The 27,763-nt window shown below is 40.9% G+C and overlaps 1 protein-coding gene across 3 annotated transcripts in view; it reads right to left on the bottom strand.

Annotated features, from left to right (window-relative positions):
- The window catches only part of ESR1 (estrogen receptor 1), a 218,292-nt gene that overhangs the window by 189,479 nt on the left and 1,050 nt on the right, over nucleotides 1–27,763 (bottom strand). Inside the window, exon 1 of one of the 3 annotated variants that reach the window (XM_053382193.1) lies at nucleotides 10,704–11,566. The exons of 1 other annotated variant lie outside the window; for it this stretch is intronic. The gene's annotated coding sequence lies outside the window, so the exon portion shown is untranslated. Of the gene's footprint in view, nucleotides 1–10,703; nucleotides 11,567–27,763 lie in introns of those variants that run through there. One more of the 3 variants, XM_053382196.1, reaches the window with a different exon arrangement.

Genomic DNA, 27,763 nt, shown 5'->3' with positions numbered 1-27,763 from the left:
CCACAAAGTGCATGCTACCATGTTCTTGCGGGATGGATTTCTGCAGATCACAACACTGTCAGCAAAGCATCATCTGATGACTGTAGTGATCTCACAGGTCTATTTGGGAAGAGACACATTTTCTTGGTTGTTTGCTTTTCAAATATGTAGTTTTAGGGATATGGACTAGAATGGTTTGCGGCAGCAACAGCGTCTCTAATGAAAGGAAGGGAACCAAGAGTTGGCCAAGGGAAAGAGGCAAACAAGGTAATAAATGAACTGGTTGTTGCCTTTGTACTTTCGCATGCCATTCCAGGCTCAACACTGCCAGAAAGATATTGACATGCTGGATGAAGTTCAAAAACAATAAACACAAAAACAACAAGTGAGTTGACCTATGGAATAAGAGTAAAAGGAGCCCCAGAAGCACAGTCTGATTAAGAGGTGACTAATAGTCAACTCACAATCTACAAATCACAAAAACGAAGATTGTTGCAAAGAATAAGATGAGTTAGTCAATGTTAAAATGAATCAGTCAATGTTATCTAGGAACAATAGTACTGGGCATAAAAGAAAGTTTCCAGTTGCTTAAGACCTTTGATAAGGCAACGGGCAAAAAAGTGTTGAATAGTTTGTTTAAATGTTAGGATTCATTATTGTTATTGTTCATTATTGTGTGTACCACTTTAAAAGCCAGGAGGCATATCCTGACCTAGTTTTTACAGCTGTGTAGCAGGTGCTGATAAGTCACTGTAATTAGCTGATAAAGGTAAACGGACCCCTGACCATTAGGTCCAGTCCCGGACGACTCTGGGGTTGTGGTGCTCATCTCGCTTTATTGGCCGAGGGAGCCAGCGTACAGCTTCCAGGTCATGTGGCCGACATGACTAAGCCGCTTCTGGCAAACCAGAGAAGCACACGGATGTTGAATGGTCTCTTTAAATTTGAAGGTTCATTATTGTTCCACAAGATGTGTATTTCTTTAAGGGCCAGAGCAAATAACGTGAACTAGTTTTACAGCTGTGAAGCATTATAGCAGGTGCTGTTAAGTTGTGGTGATTAAGCTGTTGGGTATAGTATATAAAGAGCAGCACCTAGCTCTCTCAGTACCCTGTTGGATGGGTTGGTAGTTAGGTCATGCTTACTGATATATTATAATTAATGTAAAATGAGTTTTTGTTTTTGTTATTAAAACCTAGCAAAAGTTACTTCTGCATTCCTTGTAATGTGTGGTCTCCCCAGCACGCCTTCTGCAGCACAACTAATCTGCAAAACAGCCAACAACGGAAATGCCATTTACCTTCCCACCAGAGCGGTACCTATTTATCTACTTGCACTCTGATGTGCTTTCGAGCTGCTAGGTTGGCAGGAGAAGGGACCAAGCAACGGGAGCTGATAAGTTGCTGTAATTAGCTGTGTCAGCAATTGTGAATGGTATATAATGTGCTGTATGTACCTTACTCTGCCTCCCCGGTGAATGGATGGGTGATGATTACAAACACTATGTAAGATGTATGTTAGAGGAGTTTTGTTATTAAACCATGCAAATATATTTTTGCGTCTCTTCAGTGTTTCCATCTGTGTGGTCTACTCTGTACGCACTCTGTGGCATGTTTCAAATGCCCAATAAAAAGAACAAAATATTAAGTTGGAAAAGCAATCCACCATTTACCTGGAAATGAACTGTGTAATTTCATAGTTGTTGTTCCATCTGATTCTATTTACCATGCAACATTGATTTTTTTCTTTAAAAATTGTACCCTTCAGGCTTTTGTGTTACCAGTACCAGTCAAAACTGAATTAGGTCTTCAGCCCTGAATCAGTTAGGGTGGAGAAACTGATGAACACCGACTGAAGTCAAAGGCACTTATTCAGTTTCAATTCAATGACTCTAGCCTCATTATGTTGTAGATGGTGTAAAATTGTTTCTGTTCTGCATCATCTGCCCCATAAGGATATAGTTCTGGGAACTGCTAGTTCCGTTTGCACAAAACCCCATGCTTATTAGTGTTCCAACACTGGGTTTCACTGTAGGAAACTAAGTATTTTATTAAAGGGATATTCCTCAGTGGTGTTTTGTGCAATGTGTGGGTCAGTTCCTGATGAAGGGCTGCATAAGATCTGCTGATCAGAAAGAAGTCTTTTCCAAGAGTCTGGGCAGAGTCCTTCAACCACTAGCACATCTACTTTTTAGAAGACTAGTTAGAGTGCTAATTCACAAATAATTTCTTAATGCTCTTTGTAACCACAAAATTCCACATCTGCAAAGCACATCATAAGACTATTTTGGAATAGTTTGTCCTTGCTTCCAGAAAGGAATGGGATGGTGTAAAGTCACTTAAATCACATTTTCCTTCATTATGGATTCATCTCACATGGCAGAGGGTTATTAATAAACATCTCAGTATAGCTTTAGGATTGAGTTCAACCATCTAAATATGAAAGGTACACTGCTGAAGAGAGAAATTAGGCTGTACCTGAACCAGCTGCACTTGTACCTTCATTGGTGGTATATATCTCTCATAAGAGTTCCTCCTGTCTAGGTTGTTATTAAGAGACTACTGGTTTAAAATACGAGTACATGCCTTATCTGGAGCCAAACCAGCAATCCATCTACAGCCCAGTACTGGGAGTGTGGTGGGAAAATAACTTTCCTGGATCTCAAGGTCCCTTAGATGACCTTTAGGAGACAAATTAGTGCTCACTTGCATTCAGATCACATGCTCTGCCACTGAGTTATGGGTCTTTTTCATCCTTATCTTCCTTATGTCTTACTCCCCAAACCTTGACTGAAAATTCTCTCTCAAAGATTTATGCTGACTCTTCCTATGAGTAAGTTGCTCACAGTAGTAGATTTTGATATATCTGGTGGGATAAAAGGAGATCTTCATTATAATGTCCCAAACTCTTCCATTTATAGTTTGCAGATGAAGTCTGTATTTTTATCATCTGCAATTGCATTTTAAGAAGCTATTGAACTCTTTACTACCTCTGTGTTGACTCAGCTAAAGAAGATGTATATTCCAACTGGGTCTGAACTTTCCAGGGCTTAAATCACAGATTTCTCCTTCTGGAGGAGACATACTGAATCTCAGTGTCCTGAGGATCAGGGTTCATCCATTGTATACACCACCCAAGAATATATTTGCCAAGAATGATTTGCTCATTGCTGGCTTGAAAATCTTTGAGATTTGCCCTTATTAAGAAAACAGAGCTTCCCTCTCCTGCCAGATTAAGAAAATATAAAATGGAATGTTATTTGCCAAATGAGGTTTCTATATATGATTTATATTATAATTAACTTTTCTGTATCCTTTTCCATAAAGTTCTCTCAGTTTCTGTTATGCCATTTCACTGAATGCTTGTAACTACAGAGTAAAAGTGTACATGTTTAATTTATTATCAAGAAAACCTTCAATACTGGTGGTTTTGAGTCAGGAAAAGGAATTCAGAACATTTACTAATCAAAAATTACTTTGGTCATTCATGTTTAGTCCAGTGATAGAGAACCCGTGACCTTCCATGCTCTCTGTCTGGTCTTCAGGACTGTCCTCAAGTCACACACCCCTCCTCAGCCACATCTCCTCTCTCCAGCCCACAACTCTCACTGTTCCTGCTTTACATTTTGCTTGAGTGTTGCCTGGCTGGAATGTTGAACTTGCTTGCCTAGAGGGGTATAGAGGAGGGTGTATAAAACTAGCTTATTATGCAGGTATTTTATCTGACCTTGTTGCTCCACCTCCTTGTACCTCTGGCCCTGCCCACCACTGGCATGTGGCTTCTAGTAGACTGCCTAGAATGGAATGTGGCCCCTGCTCCAAAAAGGGTTCCCCTACCACTGCTTTAGTTCCACTGAACCACATGTAGCCAACATCAGAATCGTGGCTTATATTTATACATTAGTGGTTGTTAAGTCATTTTTATGAACTGGGAAAATCATTTACTATGGGGATGATTTTGCCCTTAGCGTGCAAGGCAGGCTCACAGCTGTTTGGAGCAGGCGCTGAGTGTGGGAAGTCATGTTTCCTGAGCAGCTTGTGAAGCCTAGCATCTTCCTCACTGAAACCTGTGCTCTTGCTCATCTCTCCATGCCCACCAATTTGCCCTGACCATCTGCTGTAATTTAAACTGGACCAGGGAGGTCTTTGCTCATGTCAGATTTCAATTAACGGGCACAATTAAGAAGGCCTCCCACCATAGCAGGCACTATGATTCTTCAACGGTATGACTTCACCACTGGAGCCACACTCCATTGTCTCTTGATGCCAACAACTCCATATTTCTGTGGCACTGAACCAGAACTGTGCCCAATATGAGCAGCAGCAAGAGAAAATGCACCCAAATTCCTTTTGCTTTAAACAGGAGAATTGGCAATGCTGACAGTGTAATAGACTTCCCACAAGTTCAGAAGCAACAGCAATACCACATCAGCAAAGGGCAAACCACAAAGATACAGCAAGCCTATCCTGGCTCCCACCCAACACACACACACACACACACACACAGTCTCTTACTTGTAAATAAGGAAGAGATCTTTATTCAGACAAGTAATGGTACAGGCTCAACAGCAGACACTGTACTCTGGAGTCACTTCAGGACTTCACGAGCAAGACAAGAAATACAGAACTGTACAGAAGTGACAAAGATGATCCAACAGCTTCCCCACCCTTCCCACCAGCTTTTGGGGATGAGGCATAGCATGCTTGCTCATGAGACTCTTGACTCACAGGAATGCTAAGCTTGCAAACATGTGCTCTGTCAGAGCTGGTGGGTCTGCTCCCATCTGAAAAGACCGTGCCTGGTTCTGTGCGCCAAGACCTGTTCAGACTCCTGTTCAATCACTACCACCTCCTGTTCAGACGTTCCCCTCAGCTGATCAAAGCCCTCTTCAGCCTCCACTGAGGTTCTCCATGTTGCTAAAAGGTAAGAGGAAAGAGCTGGTATCCCTGCTTCTCTTTCCAAACCACCTGACACCAGGGTTGAAAGAGGAGATCCCCCCTTTCAAAGTAGGTTCCCACCATTCAGCCCCCTCTTCTGTTTCTTCTTCATCTCCTGTGTCAGTCTGCCAGCCTAAGCCTGATCCTAACAATACTGTGGGGCTCATGGCATGAGCCTCTCTTTCATGCTTTTAACATTCTCAAATTTATGCAGTGACAAATACCTTGGTTTGTTTTCTTACACTGAGGGGCAAGACACAAAGTTAAGGACCCATTATGACCCTAAGTCAGAAAGTGCACAGCATCTGCAACTATAATCTGGTCATCCACAATAGCCTGTTCACCAATATCAGGGATTAGGTTTCCATGCCTTCTCCAAATTGTATTGATAGTTGCACCAATTGTTCAAACATTCCTAAACAAACATGCCCTTTTCTTATGAGAAACTCTACATCACCTGGACTGCCTTATTTCATCTCAATTTGATAGGAGAGCTATAAATCGAGTGCAGCTTCCTAAACTTCATTAGTTCCTACAACCCAGTACATCTGCTTATACTGTGTAACAATATGGTTAACTTGTTAATAGTATGGGGGAAAATTAAATGCCAGTCTTCTGATCACTCCATCATCACAAGCATTTCTGCTTGCCAAATCTCCCCTCTCCTCCAACTGGGTTTTGTAGATTCGCCTGACCCTCCGGAGTGGAATGGGAGACATGGGGGTGCCTGGGGGGAAAGCTCCATTGTGTTAGCAAGAGCCTTTGTGCTGGCTTCCACTGGCATACAAGGTGAGTTGAATGCAAGCCATGGTTGACATTCCTCACTCTCTCACTCTCTCTCTCTCTCTCTCTCTCTCTCTCTCTCTCTCACACACACACACACACACACACACACAAACACACACAGTACCTTCAATAACATCAGGAATGCATATATTTCACTGCAGCTGTCCTTAATAGCCAATGAAGCTACAGTAGTTTTCATTTCCTACAGGTCTTTCAGATCAGCAGAACCACAAGCAGTACCTCTAACCAAACACAAACCGCAAAAAAAACCATATACAGGTGTTAGAGCATGCAATAGGGCCTTAATATTATATCATCAGTACCAAGGCATCTCTTCACTATTTGGTATTCTTTGTTTTCAAGACTTTAGGAGAAATGCCTCATTAGAACCTAAATAAACTTGTGATTTATAAAATGTTGACACAAATTGCAAAAGCGAGGAAAACAATTAAAGTATGCAAAACAATTTGGGAGGTAGCAAGTTTGTGTAAAATGCATGTAATTCCTTCTGCTCTACCTTGCTATAAGGCAGGTATGGCTCTGCAGATGTTGCTGACACACAACTCTCATCATCCCCAAAAAGCATGGCCAGTGGGAATTGTAGTAAAGCAACATTTGGAGAGCCAAAGGTTCCCCACACTGGCTATAAGGTATGCAGATAGAAACATGCTGTTTTGATACTAGAGATGCCACCTTGGATTTTCATCTGGATTTCTATGTCTAGTAAAATCCGTGTATAAGACGATGCTTTTTGCTTTAAAAAAATTAGGCAAAAATTGGGGGCCGTCTTATACATGGATAGTGAATACAAAGCGGGGATGAGTGATTTATGGCAGAAGCAAGCAAGAGATTGGCAGCGGCAATTGGGCGGGTGATTGGTGGCTGTGGCAAGGCTTGCTGGCGATTGCTGTGGCTGCGGAATTGGGCAGGCGATTGGCGGCTGTGACGAGGCGGGCAGGTGATGGCAGGCGATTGTTGGCTGCGGTGAGGTGTGCGATCAGCAGTGGCTGTGCCAAGCGATCAGCAGTGGCGGGCAGGCGAGTGAGCGATTGGCGGGAGTGACCTCCCCCAGCCCACCCCCCAAAAGCTAAACAACTTAATTTCTTAATTTTGGGTTTTAAAAAAATAGGGGTCGTCTTATACATGGGGGCGTCTTATACACAGAAAAATACGGTAATATACCCAAAAAATACCAGACTTGACTAGCTCCAATGAACACATGTGATATGCACATGGATGCTGCAGAGAACTTCTGCAACAAATGCAGCCTTCCTGCTATGGGTTGAGTCTTGTGGCCATGACCTCTTGCTTTAAATAAGGAGCACAAAGCTGCATTCAGTAGGAAGAGTGGGGAGGATTAATAGTTCAAGGTCATCAGAGGGCTTAGTTCAGAGTGTGAAGTCATCTCTGAATCATATGTCCAGAATACTATTTGGGAAAGCCTGAAATACCAATTCAGATCCGAAAAGTTTAAAGGCATGTTTAAAGGCACTGTTTCTAAATCAGACTGACAGAAATTTGCTAACCTTCAAACTACAGGTAAGCTCTTGTGTTTTTTGTGGAACTACATCACTTCAGACTATACTGGGGTAAAGTATGTTTTTTAATAAGGTAAAGGGACCCCTGATCATTAGGTCCAGTTGTGACCAACTCTGGGGTTGTGGCACTCATCTCACTTTATTGGCCAAGGGAGCCGGCGTACAGCTTCCGGGTCATGTGGCCAGCATGACTAAGCCGCTTCTGGTGAACCAGAGCAGCGCACAGAAACGCTGTTTACCTTCCCATTGGAGCAGTACCTATTTATCTACTTGCACTTTGACCTGCTTTCGAACTGCTAGGTTGGCAGGAGCAGGGACCGAGCAACGGGAGCTCACCCCATCACAGGGATTCGAACCGCCGACCTTCCAATCGGCAAGTCCTAGGCTCTGTGGTTTAACCCACAGCGCCACCTGTGTCCCTATGTTTTTAATAGGAGTCATTTTAAAAATGTCCTTTAGATAGAAGAAATGGTGCTACAGTCTTTACCCACAAACTAGATTTCTTTGTGCAAGAAATGAAACCCAGGAAGCATTTAAACACATGATCTACCGCCAGCAATCTAAAGGAGTACAGCTCCGTGCAGTTCTGCTGTGCATGTAGGCAGCTTTTCAATAAAAGCTGCTCAGCTGTGTCTCCAGGTCATGGGCTGGTGGCGGATGAAGCAACATCTCAATTCTTGTTTTCAAAAACTCAGAATGCAGAGATGCATGAATGTATGTAACTTGTATGGATATTCAATTCAAAGATCAAGTGAGAGGAAAATAAACTTGGCATGGCTAAAACAGAATCCCATTTCAATTAGATAGGTCATATGCATGTCTATTCAGATTGTGTCCAGTGTGGTTTGTCCCAGCTAAGTGGGTATAGGATTGCAACCTATGTTACATAAAATGGTATTCCTGGCTAGGTGGTATTTGCATATTTCCTGACAGGATAGTAGAATGGACTCCTACTTGTGATATGCCTCATTTAGGCATTTGTCTTGTTTTGTTTCTTTGGCAAGAAATAATGTATGTATGTGGCAGATTGGCACCACTTTAAGAGTAGCTAGCAGAGATGCACCCACACCATGGAGTAATAGCAAATGAGAATTAGTAGTGGTAATTGTATCACTACAGCCAATTAAAACAAAATGCAATTAATTCAACACAGAACACTAGTAACAGGGTAATAAAGCCTTGGCAGGTCTAGTAGCCAACCAGGAGAAGGAGAAGAACCCCCCGCGCACACGCACACACACACACAAACAAAAGCCCAGTCATGTTGGCTGCACAAGCTTGTGCTGCTTCCACGTAAGCCCCAGTTAGGTGTGTAGCTTGGAGGGAAAATCAATGTGAGCTGTTGTACTGGGTACATTTGGACCACAGGGATCCCAAGTGCTGAAGCAACACATCTAAATTCTTGAATTAGAGCCATCTAGCAGTGCAAGTATACAAGGTTAAAGCAAAGTTCCTTGGTGGGGAGGGCCCATATCTCAGTGGTACTGGCAGACCACTTGCTTTGCATGCAGATGATCCCAGGTTCAGTTTCCGGCATATTCAGTTAAAAGAATCAGATGATGGGAAATATCTGAGACCCTGGGAAACTCCTGCTGGAGTAGACAACACTGGATTAAGTAGACATGTGGTGTCACCTGGTGTAAGGCTGCAGCAAGGATACATAATCCATTTCATGGAGATGTTGAAAAACAGGAATTCCTATGTTGTTGAAAAAATGTCTCCCTACCCCCCCCACCCTATCTATCAAAAAGCTAACACATAAGTCTTAATACAGAGTGAGTGAAATTATTCTGTTACATGTTAGCTTCAAAAGTGTGACCAAAGGTTTTCAGGAAGCGTCCTGTCCAAGTTGACCACTACATTTTCCTCTGTGTTCTAAGAAGATGCTGAGCCCACAGGTTTACAGTTTGTCTACCAAACATCATGGTAAAATCACCTTTACCACTTTGCAAGATGCTATGGGTGGCCAAGTTAACTCAAGATGAGAGAACTCACCCTGGTGCCATTTGAGAAAAGGATACAAAAGAGGGATAAAATGCTCCATTAGGTAAACAGAAATATCAGTTCTGTATTTCCCCCCACAAACTTACAAAGGGGGATTTTAAAATACAGGTAGTGCTGATCCATTTGCTTAAACCCTCGCCTTCTCTTTCTTACCTGACTTGCAGCACATTCCTAACCACAGTAAGTCAGAAGGAAGTCCTATTGAATTCCATGGGCATTACTCCCCGGTAAGGGCACAGGACTGCCACCTCAATCCTACCTCCAAAAAGCATGTAAAGAAGCAACCTCTCTTACCCTTTTGTTTCTGACTGTTTTTCCTCTGTTGTAAACTCTGCTTGTGTTATGATATGAATTGACTGAATTAATTTTTGGCTTTAATTCTCTCCCGATCCCTGCACTCCACTTATCTGTGCCCTACTGACTGCAATAGGATTTCTGATAGGGGATTGTTAGAATTACACTGTTAGTATTTTACATGTGCCCCATGCTTATATGCCTACACATTCTCTTTTATATTTAATATTAGACATAATTCTTTCACGAATAAAGATAAATTAGGGAGTGGGGATAGGGCATCCACTCCGACATTTCAATGCTTTCTGTACAGTTGAGAACACACCGTTCTTCCAAGTGATATTGCACAAGGAACTTCACTCCCAACTTGACCTGTAGACCCTGAAGCTCTCGCTCTGGGAGTCATTTGAATTTTGGCAGCCAAGCAACTAAGAGCCAATCCCACAGCGCTGCACTGATCATGCTCAGCCTGAATTTAGAGCTTGCAGGTGAAAGAAGCTTGAATTGTCCTGTCTGCCTAGACAGTGGTCTGCTTACATGGTACATTTTTCACTCTAAAACATCTGCCGTATTTAATGCCATATAAACTGAAATGTGAATTAATTTGCTTTGCATCTGAAAGTTTGTCTTGCTGCAGAACTGCATAGAGGATGATGTTCTTAATGTTACCTTTACACATACACATGCCACACACACAAAGTTAAAGCAGCCTTTGAAGCCCGAAGTCGCATAGTTGCTTCTGGCTTCATTCATAAAGAACTGAATGGAAAGGTCCATGCGGTTCCCTGCAGGTATCCTTACAATATGACACTTCAACCAAGTGAGTTCTAAAAACATTTTTTCACCCAGAGTGCTGAAGATAGACTGTTATTCCTGCTCTGTGAAAAAGGAAGCACTTAATTTTTTTCCCCCTACATCCCCAGTAATTACTGCTCCAGATGTCAGTTTTCCACAGCCGGAGACACAGACTCCAGATAGCAACACCGTCCTCAGCCACTATTCGGGGGGGTGGGAATGCAATCATTGGATGCATTCACTGCTACGGGAACATGAGTAACTATATCCCACATCACACACATAACTCCTAGGTGTGTACTTAACTTATAGCCGTCTTTAAAAAAATGCCAATACCACAAACATTCAAGAAAGTAAGATAGTCACCTACTTTGACAGGATCATCTGAGTTGCAGCCAATCTTCTCATTCTGAGACAAAAGCTGGAGCAAGAGACATTAAAATGTCTTTCCCATTGAGTGGTTTCTGCTGCATGTGTGCTTGTATTTTCAGCTATGATGAGATTCTCTTTCTGGCAGTAACTATGAGGCTGATAGAACTGTAAAATGAATAATCATGCTGGCTGGCTGGCTGGCTGGCTGAAAAATAAAGTACTAGCACCACCATATGCTAGAGGTTGGGAAATCTATCAAATACCCAAAGAGCCCTGTGAATCCTGTTTTCTCCGCTTCTCTCTCTGCACTTTATAGTTTTGTTTTTTAACTTACCATCAAGGCTGAGAGATATATGACAGGATATAGTGCTATTAATTTGCCAGGAAAATTCTAAGATGGTCCAAATGAATTTCTTTTCCTATGTTATAAATTGTGGAGAAGGTAGAAATTCCCCCCTCTACAACAAAAAAAAGTTGGGCTTCTTAAAAATGCATTAGTTAAGGAGTAGGCAGGAAATGCATGCTGCTAGATATTCATTAGAATGGGGCCACAAGCTCAAAACGTTGGCAAAGGTACGTTAAAGCTGTATGCATTTTCACCTAGTCCTTGGAAGCAAAAGATAGTTTATTGGCCCGTCATTTCCCTCCACTCACCTACTGCTGAGTAGTATGATATTTGCCTGAAGTGGCCCTGAAAGGGATTAGTTTCCTACTGGTTCCTAAGCCCTTCCCATCTGTCACATGATCTTCCCATTTCTGCCTGGAACACAGCTGTTTAAGTTTGCCTTGGGCACAAACAGATCCTGTGAGACAGAAAACAAACTAACAAGTTGCTTACCTAATTTAAAGGAGATATATGGTGAAAAATGAATTTTAAAACAAGACAAAATATTAGATTCCCTATATGAAAAATGCTGAGGTGGGTTAATAAATGTAAATTAAATGGATTAAACCCTGTGGTCTAATTGCACAGTCATAGACACTTTTAGTCGTCTGCAAATGTTTGAATTGTTACGTGCTATAATACTGTCTGCTGCATGGCTTCCAGATAAGATTATATAAGACTGTTGGTGGTGGGTTAATGTTCTGAGGGGTCCTGTGTGCAATCCTTTGTGGGAACCCTATTTTTTCACCTAAATAAATGTGACTATGGTCAAAATTGGGAATGTATGAGACAATAATCATGTTTCTGCCTTCACACTGTGCTCCTAAAACAAGTTGGGAACAATCCCTGCTGTGGGCCAGACAGGAGGAAAAAGTAATGATAATATGAATGTCTCTGAAATGGGTGCCCCCCCCAAAAGTGGGTGCCCCCCCAAAAAAATTGGGAACACTTGGGGAAAATATTTTGATTATGATAAAGTCTCTGCACTGTCCCACATTAAAACCACTTGGGAACAATCTCTCCCCCACCTTCTCAAAAAGTATTTCTATGGGAAGCCAAAGCAAAGGAGGTGAAACAGCCTCAACCTTTCCCTCAGTCCATGCACCCTCCAAAAACCTAAAGAATTTGACTTATCCTACCCTTTTCTTTCCATCTTTGTCCCACAACTGCCTGGGGAAGTCCTTCCCTCTGGAAAGGAGAGGTGGAGTTAATACAGCCAACCAGAGTGGCAAGGGGGTGGGCCCTTCCAACTCCACCAAGTGGTCTGTGCTGCACAGCTGGAGGAAGCATTGCTATTGTCTCTCCACCTGCTCTGGGTTAGTGATCCCAGCTTAAAAGGTTGTCTGCACATACCTCCTTATCTAAAAGTACTAGAGATTTGGTTTTTTTAAATGAAAGCTCAGAGTCTACGGCATATCCTAGCATGGGTTCTGGTGCAATTACTCCAGTTACACCTTTATGAATTCAGCCCTATTTAGATCCTAAGGATTACTATTGGTGTCCACACAACCTACTTAATGATTTACAGCTCTGACTTCACTTGTTGGCTAAAAGCGAGAGGTAGGAGCGGTCAGGCTAGCTCCTTTAACAGAAAGTGCTTTAAAATAAGACAGCTGAGTCTGGTGCCTCTATTCAGAGGCCTTTGGGGGCACCAGGTTGGTGACCCCATCATGAGATAATTTTAATCTGTCTTAGTATTTTGACTTCTGTGTGTTTTAAAGTATGGATGTGATATTTTCTTGATTTTATTGTAAACCATCTTGAGGTTTTCTACAATCAAGTGGTGTATAAATTTTATGAAATAAATAAATAATGGATCTGACTTAACCTACTATCACCAGGGAACATGTGTATTAGACTCCAGGGCTTTTATGAATTCATTAGACAAGTCTCCCAATTCATTTCATATACTTTTATTTAATTGATGGGTTTCATTTATATATGTTAATACTAATAGATTTGTATACACCATAGCTTCTTTCCCGCTCATGGACTACTTATGTGAAAGCTCTTGAGTAATACACGACAGATGTAAGTCATTCAGGAGTAATAAAATAAAATAATAAAATAATAATTTCATATAATATAAATGCATATTATAGTAATAAATATAATATAAATAAATGCTATTTATTAATATATAAATAATATATTTTTATTATTTATAGTCTACATCCAGAAATACACAAGGAAAAGGAGGACTTAAAAAACAACAGCTTGCAATTTCTTCACAAATTTCTGCTTTAACTTTCACAGCCATCTTGTAGTACCTTAATGGGAAACTGCTTTTCATAAGAAATCTATATTTCAGGGTACTTAACTTATAGCTGTCTTCAGTGTACAATGTTTTCTTTCCAAAAAAAAATTTGGGGTGTCATTATTTTACCATGTGGGGCAGATTTATAAAAATAAATTACTATTTTTTTAAAAAAAGATATTTATTGAAATTTTCAAAAAAAACAACAAAACATAAAGAAAAAAACAATTAAACACACATACAACTTACAATTCTTACTGTCAATGACCAATTTCCTTGACTTCCCCACACCTCCCCTTCTTGTATTCCAGTTCCAATTTTTAGCTCAGCAAGTTCTTTTCCCCAAGCTTTACCTTATTTTCTCTAATTCATTTTAATTAACCAATTTTAACTTATAAACCTCAATCTTTATACATCAATACTTATTCTTAAAAGTCTTTTTCTAAGGTCGGCCCCAATTCCCTTCCCCGAAGTCCCCATTTTTATGTTAGTGGCAAAACCAAATTAATTAAAACAGAATATAGTTATACACCCTTTGGATTCCCAAAGCCCCACCACCCCCTTTCCTGGTTTTGAACCCCAACAAAAAGTCCATCAGTCCATCTGCAGTCAGCCTGGCGACCTCACGTCCGAGGCTCTCAATTCTCTCTCAATTCCTCTCTGCCGGTTTTTTTGATAGTCCTTTATATTGAACTCCGAATCTCGAAGGAGCTCTGTCCCAAAAAGGTCCATGTTTCTTCCAGCCAGGCCTCCGTATTTTAAAATGGAGCCGAAATCTTGTTTCCTACTTCTCTTAAGTCCAAATGTCCCAAAAGCTCCAGTTTCCACTTTAGCCAAGTTTGTATTCCATAGGTCTTCAGATCTCCACATAGGGAGATCACTCCATTCTCCATTCTTCAATTCAAACCAAATTTCCATCATCCTGATCTTATTTTCCTTTATATCCATCTTAACCGGCCTCTGGCTCTCCTCAATCATCTGTGGCATTATAGCTCCTCCTTCTTTTTCCTTCGAATCATCATGTTCCTCTTTCATCACATTCTCAGATTTCTCAAATTTATTTTCATATTCAGCTGCAAAAGTTTTTAAGTCAACTGCAGAACTTTCCTGTTCAACTGCAAAATCTTGAGTCAAGTCCCTCTCAGGCTCAGCAAATTTATTTACTGTTCCATTCAGTATTATCACATTTGTTGCCAAAACATCACTCTGTTCTTGCAACTTTCCCAAGAGAAAAAAAGTCTTCTCCAGTTTAGCCAGTATTTTTCCACTTACAGCCATTTTTGTAATGTCCTAAACCCCCTCTAGAGGGATTCTAGTTTCTTAATCTCTTCCAGTTCCAACCCAAAAGTCAAATTAGCCTTTTCTTCTTTATTTTTAACAATTTGTTACCAAATTGTAACAAGTATAACCAGCAAAGACAGCAGAAACAAAGTTCTCCTTTTTTCCCAACTTTGACAGCTAGTTTGACAGCTGTCAAAGTCTTTATGTCTCTTCCGCAGGCTCTCTCACCGATCGCTCCTGGGTCTTGGGGGAGGGGTGAATTCCGTTCTCAATGTTAGCTCTTATCCTCCAGCACAATCACTTAAATTGCCCCAACGTAGAGTTAATTGCTTTTCTCCACAAAGAAGAAAGGTATTCTCACAACCTTAGTAATAAAATCCTTGCTTTACGATGTTTACAAGGCGGGTAGACGGACTTCCTCTTTACACCTTGCCCGGTCGTGCCTAATTCCCAAAGAAAATTTCCCTTTTAAATCCAATTTCCATGTCACTCACGGATTGTTGCTTTTAATCCAAATGTTCAGAGAAAGAAGTCAGCGCTCTCCGTCCATGGCATGCGGCTTCACTCAGCAGGGGAAGCAGTCGACTCACAGCACCGCACCGCTCTCCGTCCCCCGTTTCAGAGCCTTTAAAAAGGCTCCTTTGCGGGTCGGGGGGGCGCAAATGGTGCCCGCCGAGTCACCCGGTCCACAGGCTTCAGCGCCTGTGGTTTCTGAGGGTCCCCGCGTCGCCGCCGCGGCAGGACCCGACCCCTGCTGAGCCGATTCCCTCCGGAGCTCGGAGGGAATCCGCCATTAGGCGATGGCGCTAACCCGGAAGTCTTCTATAAAAATAAATTATTACAGCTCTGGGATAGCTCAGTTGGCAGAGCATGAGACTCTTAATCCCAGGGCCATGGGTTCGAGCCCCACGTTGGGAAAAGAAATCCTGCATTGCAGGGGGTTGGACTAGATGATCTGTGTTGTCCCTTATGATTCTATGATTCTATGCCAAGCAATAACTGAACAAGCTATCCATAAATCCATACTGTAAAACCATAAAATAAAAAAACCCCTTTAGATACAATTTCTAAAAGTAATGGCTTGAATTCCAAGTCGCTAAGATTTCAAAATATTTAGCAGTTTATAACTACCTTTAAATAAAAAACTTAAAGAAAGTACCCTATCCCCTCCTTCCCTCTGCAAGCTTCTCCAGGTGCTTAAAGGCTCTTCCTGAACAACACAGGTGGGGGCTGTGGGGGAGGAGAAACCCACTTTCTGTGAACTTCCTTATTTCAATTTATGTTAGGATCCAATTCTGATTTTGGCAGCAGTCCACAATGCCCCAACCTACCGAAGAATTGATGCTTTTGAACTATGGTGCTGGAGGAGACTCTTGAGAGTCCCATGGACTGCAAGAAGATCAAACCTATCCATTCTGAAGGAAATCAGCCCTGAGTGCTCACTGAAAGGACAGATCGTGAAGCTGAGACTCCAATACTTTGGCCACCTCATGAGAAGAGAAGACTCCCTGGAGAAGACCCTGATGTTGGGAAAGATGGAGGGCACAAGGAGAAGGGGACGACAGAGGACGAGATGGTTGGATAGTGTTGTTGAAGCTACCAGCATGAGTTTGACCAAACTGCGGGAGGCAGTGGAAGACAGAAGTGCCTGGCGTGCTCTGGTCCATGAGGTCACGAAGAGTCGGACACGACTGAACAACTAAACAAAAAAACCTTATTCAGGAGAGCCCCCTACCATCCAGAGAAGCTTCTTGATGGGTGCAGGTGGCTGCAGGAGAAAGGATGTCTGTAAATGTTAACCTGTATGCTCTCTGAGGGGGGAAACAGGTCTCCTAACAACACTCAACACACTGGACAAACTACGGCTCCCAAGATTCCCCACCATGCAAGAACAATTTCCTCAAAAAAAGTTTTTTCACGTGCTTGCAGACTTCTAAGGTTTGAAGTTTTTTTCAATCCCCCAATTAAATAATAAAAGTATTTAAATTAAATCAAGAGGATGTACCTCATCTGCCTCATCTGAGGCACTCTCAGCCTAGGATTAGACTGCAGATTACACTGATATCCTCAGATGTTTTTTCTAATCCACTTTGTATCTTTCCCTAATCTACTAATTCCCTAATCCCCATTGCTAATCAGCTGATCAGTCTCAATTGCTAATTCAGGTTTGCTCTGGTTAATCCTAACAGCTACTGTTTTGCCACATATCCTAGATGAAAATTGATGTTTAGCATCCTTGAATCAGTCATTATCACAGCATTCTGGTGTGGGGAGGGGATACTCCTGTGATGTGGCTTGGAATGCCACTATTATTTCCTGCTCTCTTTTTGCATGCTGAGCCCAAGGATGGTTTCTACGGATGGGAGAGACGCTTGTATTCTGCACGGCATCGCCACTCAAGCACAAGAAGATTGTAACAGGTACAGAAGTCAGCCCTGAATAATGTTGTTTACATTTAAAATAAAATTTCTGACACTTAAAGTTGCAAAGATGGGCTGCAAAGTGTGTCAATAAAATCTAATCAGTTTTTTAAAGCTAGAAAAAAAGCCTACTCATTACCAGCAGCCACAGCCCTCTGCCTCTCCCTGTGACTAACTGAAGCAGCATAAATGATTAATTCATACAGAGAATCCATCTTTCTTGACATGAAATTTTGATTATCGACATACATAATTTTAATGTCTTTCTATTGCTACATGCCAAATATACACAATGGTGGCTCATTCTAATAATGACTAAATAGGCTACATCCCAGGAGTTTGATTTATAGCTTCCCCTTTAAATTTCTACCCATCTCCAGAGCTGAAAGCTGAAACCAGCTTATTCAGGGCTTAGCTGTGTCCTGTCCCTGACATTTCTTGTGTTCATTCCAGCTTTTATAGTTTCGTAGAATTGCTTGATACAGTCCATCTAGCTGTCTTCCTGCTACGGAAAGACTGCTTCCTGCTATATTATGCATAGAGGCAATGCTTTTTTTTCTTTAAAAATGTTTAGGGGTACTCTCATTTTGACTCCAGAAAAATCACCATTTAATAATTCAAATCGGGGAAAATAAATACAGTAAATGGACAAAAGCACAATGATTCACAAAATATTTAGGGGTATGTGTACCCCTGTGTACCCCCAGAAAAAAGCACTTAATAGAGGTATTTCTATCCCTATTTCATAACACTGGATCAGTCCCACAATATAAAGCCTGCATTTTATTTTTAAAGCATTGTGATATGCCTATAAAGAATTCATCTCCCTGTCTACTGTTTATTTAATCTGCTATATCTCTATTTAATCTCTGTCTAGAACTCAAGGTAATGTATTCCAGTTGTAGTCAAAACAGAAATATACATAAAAGTACTATTAAGCTGTAAGAGATCTGACTGAGCAACCTACACCTGAACTGAGCATTTTGTTCCTGAATTGCATCCATAGTCATACTTCCTATTCTAGTTCTAGGCATCACAGTCAGCACCAGCAGTCAAACCACCTGAGTATTTACATACCCATATCAGATACCCAGCTCAGGGGTACCTTTACCTTTACCAGATACCCAACATGGAGCTCTCCAGATGTTGTCTGACTACAACCCCCATTAGCCCCACCCAGCATGACCGACAGAGTTGATGGGAGTTGTAGCCTAGTACCATATAGAGAACACCATATTGACTGCTGTTGCTGTAATCAGCTCTGAGTCTGCAAGTGAAGAGAGATATAATTTTTTAAGAGTGATAATAGCACTGCTGCTGCCCAACAAGTGAACTTCAGCAGAAGTACTAACATATTAATTATGAGGCACCCTAGTTGGGCTGTTGAAAATATTTCAAAAATCACTGAGAATATTGTGGTAAATATTTTGGAAACAATAAAAAAGCTGGGCTACATCAGAGTGAGATTATTCACTTTACAACAATCAAGTACTTGACACAATGATCAAATCCGGAGCATATATTGGATAGAAACTGTACTAGCTGTTGGACACCCTATAGCAGGGCAGTCCAACTTTTCATACCACGCGGACCACAAGAGTTCTTCGACATGGAACCAGCAGGCTGTACACTGACTTGTCGCACAGGAAAGCAAGGCCAAAATTTGACACTTTCTTGCAGCCCTCATGCTGCCTTCCCAGGGCCAGCTAAGTAAAGTCTTGGGCTTTGGGAAGGAGGTACAAGGCTCTGCAAGGGTCTTAGAGCCCTCCCATCTTCTTCCCAAAGCTGGTAATGTGCTAACTAGGCTTTGGGAAGGACGCAGGAGGACTCTGGGACCCTTTCAGAGCCCTCACACTGCCTTCAAAAGCCCAGCACCTCATTACTTGGCTTTGGGAGAGCAGTATAAGGGCTGAGGGGGACGGTGTCAAATGTTGCTGAGGACTGCCAAAAAGACCTCAGGCCATGTGTTGGACTACTTCAGGCCATGTGTTGGACTACTCTGCTCTATAGGTTAGTACAAGAGCAGAGCACCAACTGTCCTGAGTAGGCTCAAAAGAGCAATATTACACCAAACCCTTGATAATTGTCATAGATTTTGGTATCTAGAATTGAAAGCAGAAATGAATCCAGTTCTGCAGTTCTAGATCAACTGGTCCACTCTTGCAGGATGATTCTGATGTCTGCTTAGCAAACCCCAAACGTTATGAGTGGGATTCAGCAAAGGGTGAGTATGATTTAAAATATGTATATTTATATTATAAATATTTAACATATTTATAACCTACCCTTTGTCATGGGAGCTCAGGATGAAGCAATAAAGAATTATTTAAAACAATAAATCCATTAAACAAAACATAAAAGCAGATAAAATCAGTTAACATCAATCACAAAACTACAGAGAATCATCTATAAAATTCCCAGGCTAACCATTTCCAAATGTTTGAATAAACAGGCATGTTATAAGCTGGCGCCAAAAGAAAAGAAGAGCCAGCGACAGCCATATCTCAGCGGAAAAGATGTGCCAGTGTTGCATCAAGAGTTGTGGTATTGCCAGTCTTAAATCAAACACATGAGCATCACATGGCAAAACTTGAAACTAAAACAGGATCACCAAGCAGAGAAGTAATTTTGTGTTAAAATGTTATGCCCTACAGTCACACTGACCAGGCCACACCTTGACCAAATCAGACACTCCCATAGATTTCACACCAATTCAACTCACATGTGTATAGAATCCAAAGTTAAAGGGATAGACGAGAGCAATGGCATGTGAGCATACCAAGCGTCATGGCAGTCTTAAAGTGCACACCAACTGGGAAGCTGGACAAGAACATGAGCTCCTGATTACACAGGATTCTCCTCTTTGTGCCCATTGTGATGGTGGTGGAGGAAAGCATTCTGGCATCTCTGCTCCCCTCCCAGCCAAGTAGGAGATGGCTGGGAAGGAGAGGGCAGAGGGGCACCCGGGCAGACCTAAGAGTAAACATAATGCCTCTGGTTGCGTTAGAAAGACTGAAATGGGTCCTTCCCACAAAGACACAGCCATTGTCTTCCATTGCCCATCCTTACCCACTGCCAGATTCTGGTCTGGTGCCAGATCCCACAGAGAAGGCAGGTATTGTTGGACCCTTGATTGCTCTGAGTGAACAACTCACCCCAGCAAAGGCTGAGTGCAGACTAAGTTTTTTAAGTCTCTCACCTCCACTTCTTCCAGGCTCTACTCTGTTGTGGATAATTTTCAGATTCTTAAAATGCCAGTCTTCTGGCCTGAAGATGGGTACTCCTCCATTTATAGTTTCTCACCTAGTGTACTTCCAAGGCTGCTGGACAGGTGACGTACTGTGGGAGACCTTTGATTTCTCAGGGGAAGGTGGCTGGGGAGCCTCATGCCTTTGATGCTATAGGGGTTTTTCTGGGGCTTCCTGATCGTCAGCCTCACGCTCTGTGGACTCAGTGATTCTCCAGCAGCAGGCTCCAAGCTCTGAACCTAACATGGCTACTTGTCTGAGTCCTCTGTTGGAGACTCTATAGCCTCCAGCTCTGAATCTTGTTTGCAGCTGGGCCCTGAGATCGTGACACTCACCCCTTTTGCTGCAGGCTGGCACAATGTACTTTGAAGTAATCTAGGGCAAGACTGATCTGGACAGATCTTCCTTTTAGTTGTATAGTTGTCTCACATTTTCATTGTATTTCCTCGTCATTTTCCAAATGGGGCGGGGGGGGGGAGTTCATTGCGCTTGTTGGTCTAGGATGATAGAGAGTGCCTTAATCCACTTTAAATGCACAAACCTAACATTCTGGTATGTGACTGAATCACTCCTGAATCACTGTGTGTTGGGAGGCACACATTGTCACCACTTTAAAAGAGAAAGGTATTTTCAGCAGCTAGAGGAGGGTGATTGGAGTCTAGGAACAGTAGAAAGAAAAAGTGTTAAGCAGCCGCTTCCACAGCTCATCTCCTGTTCCCCCAATCAAACTGGCAGGCTCTTGTGTCTCTCAGCTAATCATCACTTCAATTTATTACAGCCAATGGACCAGAAAAAAGATCTGCATTTGGAAGAACGTGATCATTTAGTGTGGCAGCACATGCACTTTGTAACGCCCTGCCTCTTGAGATTAAACAGGTGTCTTCACTGCACTCTTCGGCACCTGCTAAAAGCATTCATGTTTAGACAAGTATTGCAACTTTTGTATGCTTTGAAGTATGTTTGCGTTTTATCTTTTTGTACACCTAATTTGGTCCTCATGTCTTATATGCATAAATCAGATATTTGCATATCTGATTTGCATTGACTCATGTACGCATTTTGAATTTTAGCAATTATCATCCAGTGTCAGTAAACATTAGAAACTTGATCCATGAGATTCTTTGGTGGTGGGTGGTTTTTTTGCTACAACGGACTAACATTGCTGCCCACCATGGCATCAGCAAGAGCAACTGAATTCTGGTTTCTGGTGCATGAGAAAAGAACTGTAGACCTATCCTTGCGATCTGGATTCTGTGATTATCCCAGTATGAAGTTAGTCCATAAATATTATCATACTGTGAGAAAACTGGTCATATGAATCATACTAAAGTGGCAAAATAAAGTTCTTTTATAATCCAACATAAAACTGGGATATAAGACATATAAAAGGGAAGTGTTTGTGATCTAGAGGTTTATTCTCTTCATAAATCAGATCTTTGCCAGTTAACTAGGCAAAAGGGTACTCAACAGAAGTGCATGACATAGCATTGCAGCTGAAACAAGCTTATAAAAATATTTTGTAATGATAAAATAATTAGGAAAGATATTGCCAATCTGCATAAATATCATTTCCCAAATAATTGTGAAATAAATGTAGACAGATATCCAGAAATAATCAAATATTTCTTCATCAAGACAGAGATGCTGATATCCATGTGCTTTTTGCCAGTCACATTGCAGAACTTTAATGTATTTGGTTAAATATTTACAGTCCACCCAAGGCCTGCTGGGGCAACATCTCATTTTCTCCCTAGAGGCTTGTAGGGATTGCAACTTTATTATCATGGTCATCATCGTCAATTACATAATCATTAATTAAATTTCTATACCTCATCTGATATATAATACTATAATAACAAACAAAAACACTCCTCCACAAAGTTTAAAATGCCATAGATTGTTCTTATTATTAATATTATCCAACACAAACCCATTGAAATGAAAAAGATTGTGTTCTGCCGTTATGATAGTCTCTAACTCCTTTTGGTTTTATGTCCCTTTGCTTTTACCTGTTTTTACAAAAGGGGGGGTGGAACAGTGGTGAGAAAACTCTCAAATGTCCCTGATTCTGTTTGATGCAAATTTACACTTATTAAATATATAATGTATTAGGCATTATAGCTGATGTTAGGTATTTTCCTACCACATTCCTTTCTTTTTAAGTCACAGATGTGTCCAAATAACTTATTCCCTTCATGTTCTGGCTTATTTGGGTGTGCAATAGCTGACCTTTATCTGATTGGCATCTGATAGAGAGAGCACTGGTATGTCATTCTGTTTAAGAAAAATATATGCACTCTGTTGCCCTGGAGTGGGGAGTGGATGGACAATATTTTAGGAATTATCATTGCTACTCGTGATGCTTGTTTGTTTTCTTATTCTTTCAAACATGGCATACAAAACGCAAAAGTTATGATTACTGTTTTTAATGACACGGAGACAATGATTGTAACTATCACAATATGACAATACAGCCTCATTTCTCCCCTCTGAGATGGACAAATAAAGTATTAAGAAGTAATTTAACTTCTTGCCTGCTTTATTGTTTAGAGAATGCCCTGGTACAAAGAGGCATGTTACCCTTAAGAACATCAACACATCAGCAGACATACCACCTCTGTTTAGATCTCCAGGTAACTAGTACATCAAATCCTATATATGTATTCTATCATATCAGCTTTTGATCATACTTGGATCTCTTATACTTTCAACTTAAGAAGATCAACAATAATTCACAGAATTACAAACATCAAAAGCAGACTACAGCCAGGAATAAAAACATGCTATTATCCTAGCATCCATTTCTAAATCTGCATTATATTCCAGCCATTTGAATCAATAAAAGAAGCATCCTGATAGAATAAGTAAGGCAGCTTACTTAAAACATTTACAAGAGAAAAACCCAAATTGTTAATTCAGTGTATAATTCAAGTACTTTCCACTTTGACTTCTGATGTGCATGTTGAGTATTTTCAACTCACACATCATGATTTCCTAAACCCAGATAAACTATTCCCCCTTTAAGACTGATCAAATGGATCAAATGCAACTGCAACTTAAAATGTTGTAAGAACTGTAAGAATGCTACATAATCTCACATTTATTTTTCATGTTAGTTTCTTGTAACATACTACTGTATATAAATGAAAAATGTTACTATATATTAACTGTATTATTGCTGCATCTCAATGAAAAGCCCACTCTCCTTTTCTATTCTGTTGCTATTGTGCATTGTTAAGAGTTGCATATCTAACAGATACAATATTAAAGAGCAAAGGGGGAAAAATAAAATAACTTATTTGTAACAGCTGGTATTTTTTTAGAAACAGGATGCCAAAATCACACACACACACACACACAGTGCTAACTCTATTTGTTCTTAGAAATATCACAAACCTTTGAAGAAAACCTCCTACAGAGCTACTTGTACCAGACTCAACCTGATGTTTTAAAATCAGGCACAGAGATCTCCAAGCATTAGGTTGGCCCAATCTGAACTATTTGTTTTATTTGTACAGTACCAGTAACTAGTTAGTGTAGCAGATCATTCCCCCCAAAAAGAATGACCCAGTAAAATTGCTCTTCCTTTTTCTGTATCTCTGGTTTAGAATCATTATCTGTTTTCCCGGTGTAGTCTTAATGCTGTACATTTTACAGAGTATATAGTTCATTACATGACCAACTGGTCATGTTGCTCAGATGCCTGATTGTCATTTTCCAAAGCAACTACTCTATTCCCAATTTAAGAATGGTAAGTGCAATGCCAGTGGACAGCAAAAGTGGTCTAAAGACACTCTCAAGGCAAATCTTTAAAAATAAAATGTAAACACCAACAACTGGGAATCACTGGCCTGCGAGCACTCCAGCTGGAGAATAGCCTCTACCAAAGGCGTCATGAACTTTGAAAAAGCACAAACTCAGGACAAAAGGGAGAAACAAGCTAAGAGGAAAGCACGTTTGGCAAACCCTCACCGTGATCAACTCCCACCCAGAAACCTATGTCCCCACTATGGAAGGATGTGTGGATCTAGAATTGGCCTCCAGTCACTTACGGACTCACTGTTAAGACCATATTCATGGAAGACAATCTTACTTAGCTACAAGTGGTTGCCAAAGAAGAAGAAAGAAAAAAGATAGTTCATTAATAACAAATTAAGTACAGCTGATCTGAGTGCTGTAAAAGTTTTTTTAAAACTTCAAAGGGCTTCTTAAAGGCTGTGAATCAATCAATCATGCTCAAGGTGGCTTACAAATATATATAACAAACATAACAAAAGTAGTCATAAACAATAAACAAAACATCAAAAGCTACACAACCAAACTGAACAGTCTCCTCAAAAATCATAGGATACAAAATAAAGCTACAAAAAAATAACAGTAACAACAGCAACAACCTCCTAGCTGGCCTAGGACCAGGTCACCTGAAAGACCCTTACACACCAACCAGATTGCTGCAATCATCATCCTGACTGTCCTGCAGCTGCCTTGCAGTCATTTCGCTTGCATTCAAATCAAAGTTTCAGTCCAGCGGCATCTGCATTTCGGAACACTGTTCCTACAGATGTCCGGCAGGCACCCACAATTTTGATGTACTGGTTTGATTGTATTTTGGTGTAGACTGCCTTTATATATTTATTTATTTTTATGGATTGGTGGTTTATTAATACCCTTGTAAGTATTGTTTAACTTCAAGCAAGGTGGGGGCCTAATGCGCTTTCACTTCATACACTGGAACAAGTTCTGGGCTATATAGAACAATGGTTTGTATGCCCCTCTGAAAAGAATTAAATTTCTCATTCTTCTAATCTCTAAAACAGGAAAGATCAGCCTGGGGTCCCGATATATTGTTGAATAATTTATTTATTTGACTTATTAGTTGCATGTTACCCAAAGGTCTTACAACACATTTAAAAACAGAAACATAAATACATTACAGCATTACAAAGGATGCATATGAAACACACACACCTTGACCACTATCACCCCTAGCAACCGTGGCCAATGGTTCAGGGATGATGGGAGCTGTAGCCCAATAATATCTGGGATCCCAAGGTTGGGAAAGCCTTTTTTAGATAAACTAGAATGAATATAATGCCATTTGGGAGAAATTCTTTTTGAAGTGCATAAGAAACAGATGGATCATTTTCGATAAAGACACTTTTAATCAAGTGTAAGCACTTCAGTGTAACAGCCACCAGCTCATAAATCATAGGTTTAAAATTAAAAATCCCAAGCTGGTACTTCTGAAAAATTAGATTCTGAAGTGCTCTAGAGATAATTAGCTTTGCTTTTACTCTGTCAGCAAAGTCATTCCAAAGCCTTTAAGGCTTATACAGAAGAATACAAAGAAGTGCAAATGGAAGTCTCCTTGTGCTTCCTGCCCACCCCTTCTCACTACAGCCAACAGTCACTTGTCTTCCACCCCAAAAAAGCCATACCTGGAGTGGCATGCAATGTTGTTGTGGGACCTGCAGTTGGAGGCAGAATCAACAGAATTTGAGAAATGCCTGTCACTTATGGAAGAGCAGTTTAGATTCAAGTCATACCATTTTGCAAAGCTGACTAGGAATATTTTATTTCAAAGACACTGGACACACTTCAGAGAAATGGAAGTACAGATCAGCAAGTGGGAGCTGCACAAACATACAGGTGGAGTGAAAGAAATGGGGTACAAAGGGTGAAGAAAAGTCCTTTGCCCCACTCTTGCACCTGCCACCCTTTCAGAGTTTCCTATTTCCCATCTGTTCCCATGCTCCACCCTTTACCCAGCTCTCACCCATAGCCATTGGTGGTGGAGACAGAAAGAAAGTAAAGCACTGTATGTTCAATTTCTTACCCACACCAACAGGGCAGGACATAAATTGAAATATCCCTATAATCACTTACAAAAGATACAATCTATATCCATTGCTGGAATTGTATCAGCCATGAACAATGCATTTCATGCTACATTAACTCTGTGGAAATTAACTGATCCATATATAATTATACCTTGTGTGCTGTTTGTACTTCTAGAAAAGTCAGTGGAACTGAATTAAACATATAGGTAGTCTCAGACACACAGTGTATTTGTGTGTGTCTAGATTCTCTCTCTTACTTACACACACACACACACACACACACACACACACGATAGATAAACAGATAGACTCTTCTGTCATCATTATTCCCTAAAATGTTGAATATTCAAATATATTTCCAAATGGACTGAAATAAAATTAATTTAGCAAGAATTTCACATGGGAACAGTAAAGCAAGTTCACTGGGCAAACTCAAAATAACCTCTGTTGCTTGGGTAAAGGACATGAGGCATGCACAATTTATAAAGAATTACTTCTGAAATTTAAATCTACCCATATTCTTCATATATTGTCCTTTTTTAACTAAACAAAGGCAGAATCATGAATCCTTCAACCTGGAACATCAGTGGCTGCATTTCCCCCCTCCTTATAGACAATAAGGTGATAGAAGACGTAACGGTTATTGACTACAGTACTATGATCCAGGGTTCCCAATGAACACATGTGGGTTTTAGGTGCACCTAAAACTCCACCTACACATAGGCTGCTTTGTTCTTTTCACTGACTCAGGTAATGCTATATATATCCTATGAGGAATTCAACTTCCACATGTGAACAGGGGAGTTTCCTGTTCACTGCATGTTCCCACATGCAACAGGGGAGTCCTGGATGTGTGAAGCTCCACCAGAGCTTTGGTTCAGGTCCTATTAAGAAAAGATATCTCTGTGAGATACATGTGCTTCGATTCACAGGGACTTATTTTTGGGTAGACATTTTTTAGCAAGAACATGCTGTTAGACCCTTGGAAAAATTGCCATGAATACCCTACATTTTCTCTCATATCCAAATAGGTCAAGGGCCAAAAGGCTGATTCAGTCATGGTGCCTTAGGAATCCATCACTGCCCATGACATTCTACCACACAGTGCCTGCAAAGTTACCAGATAGCAGCATATAGTAGTCCCTGCTCTGTCCCTGCTCACACTGTAGAGATGGTAGCATGGTTGAATGCTACCATTCTACCATGAAGCAGATGAGATACGGTAATTCCTTTGCTACTTTCCATCCAGAAGCCCTTCATCAAAAGAGACATCACTGCATTGTGGGCGTGAAGAATGGAACTGCTGTCCAGGTCCATCATTGGTAATTGGTTTTTTGGGACCTGACTACTCCTCCCTGGTCAACTGTGACACGCAAATAGTTTGGAGATATGTATGCCTGACATTTTTTGAAAGGCAATATGCAGCAGCGGTCTTCCCTTGTCCTATGAATCATCCAGTGACCTTTAAAGCTGACAACGAAATCTGACATTTTTTCTTTTGCCTGCTGTTTGTTTTCTGCAGTTTGAAAGCCTTTGCTGAACATTGTTTGTGCTGATAAAACCCAATAATTAATGTTTTGCATAAGAAAAAATATGACTTCTGTATAGGATTTGCAGTGGCTGCCTG

Source organism: Podarcis raffonei, chromosome 3 (assembly GCF_027172205.1).
Source record: "Podarcis raffonei isolate rPodRaf1 chromosome 3, rPodRaf1.pri, whole genome shotgun sequence".
Lineage (NCBI taxonomy): Eukaryota > Metazoa > Chordata > Lepidosauria > Squamata > Lacertidae > Podarcis > Podarcis raffonei.
This window is presented reverse-complemented; position numbering and strand designations above follow the sequence as displayed.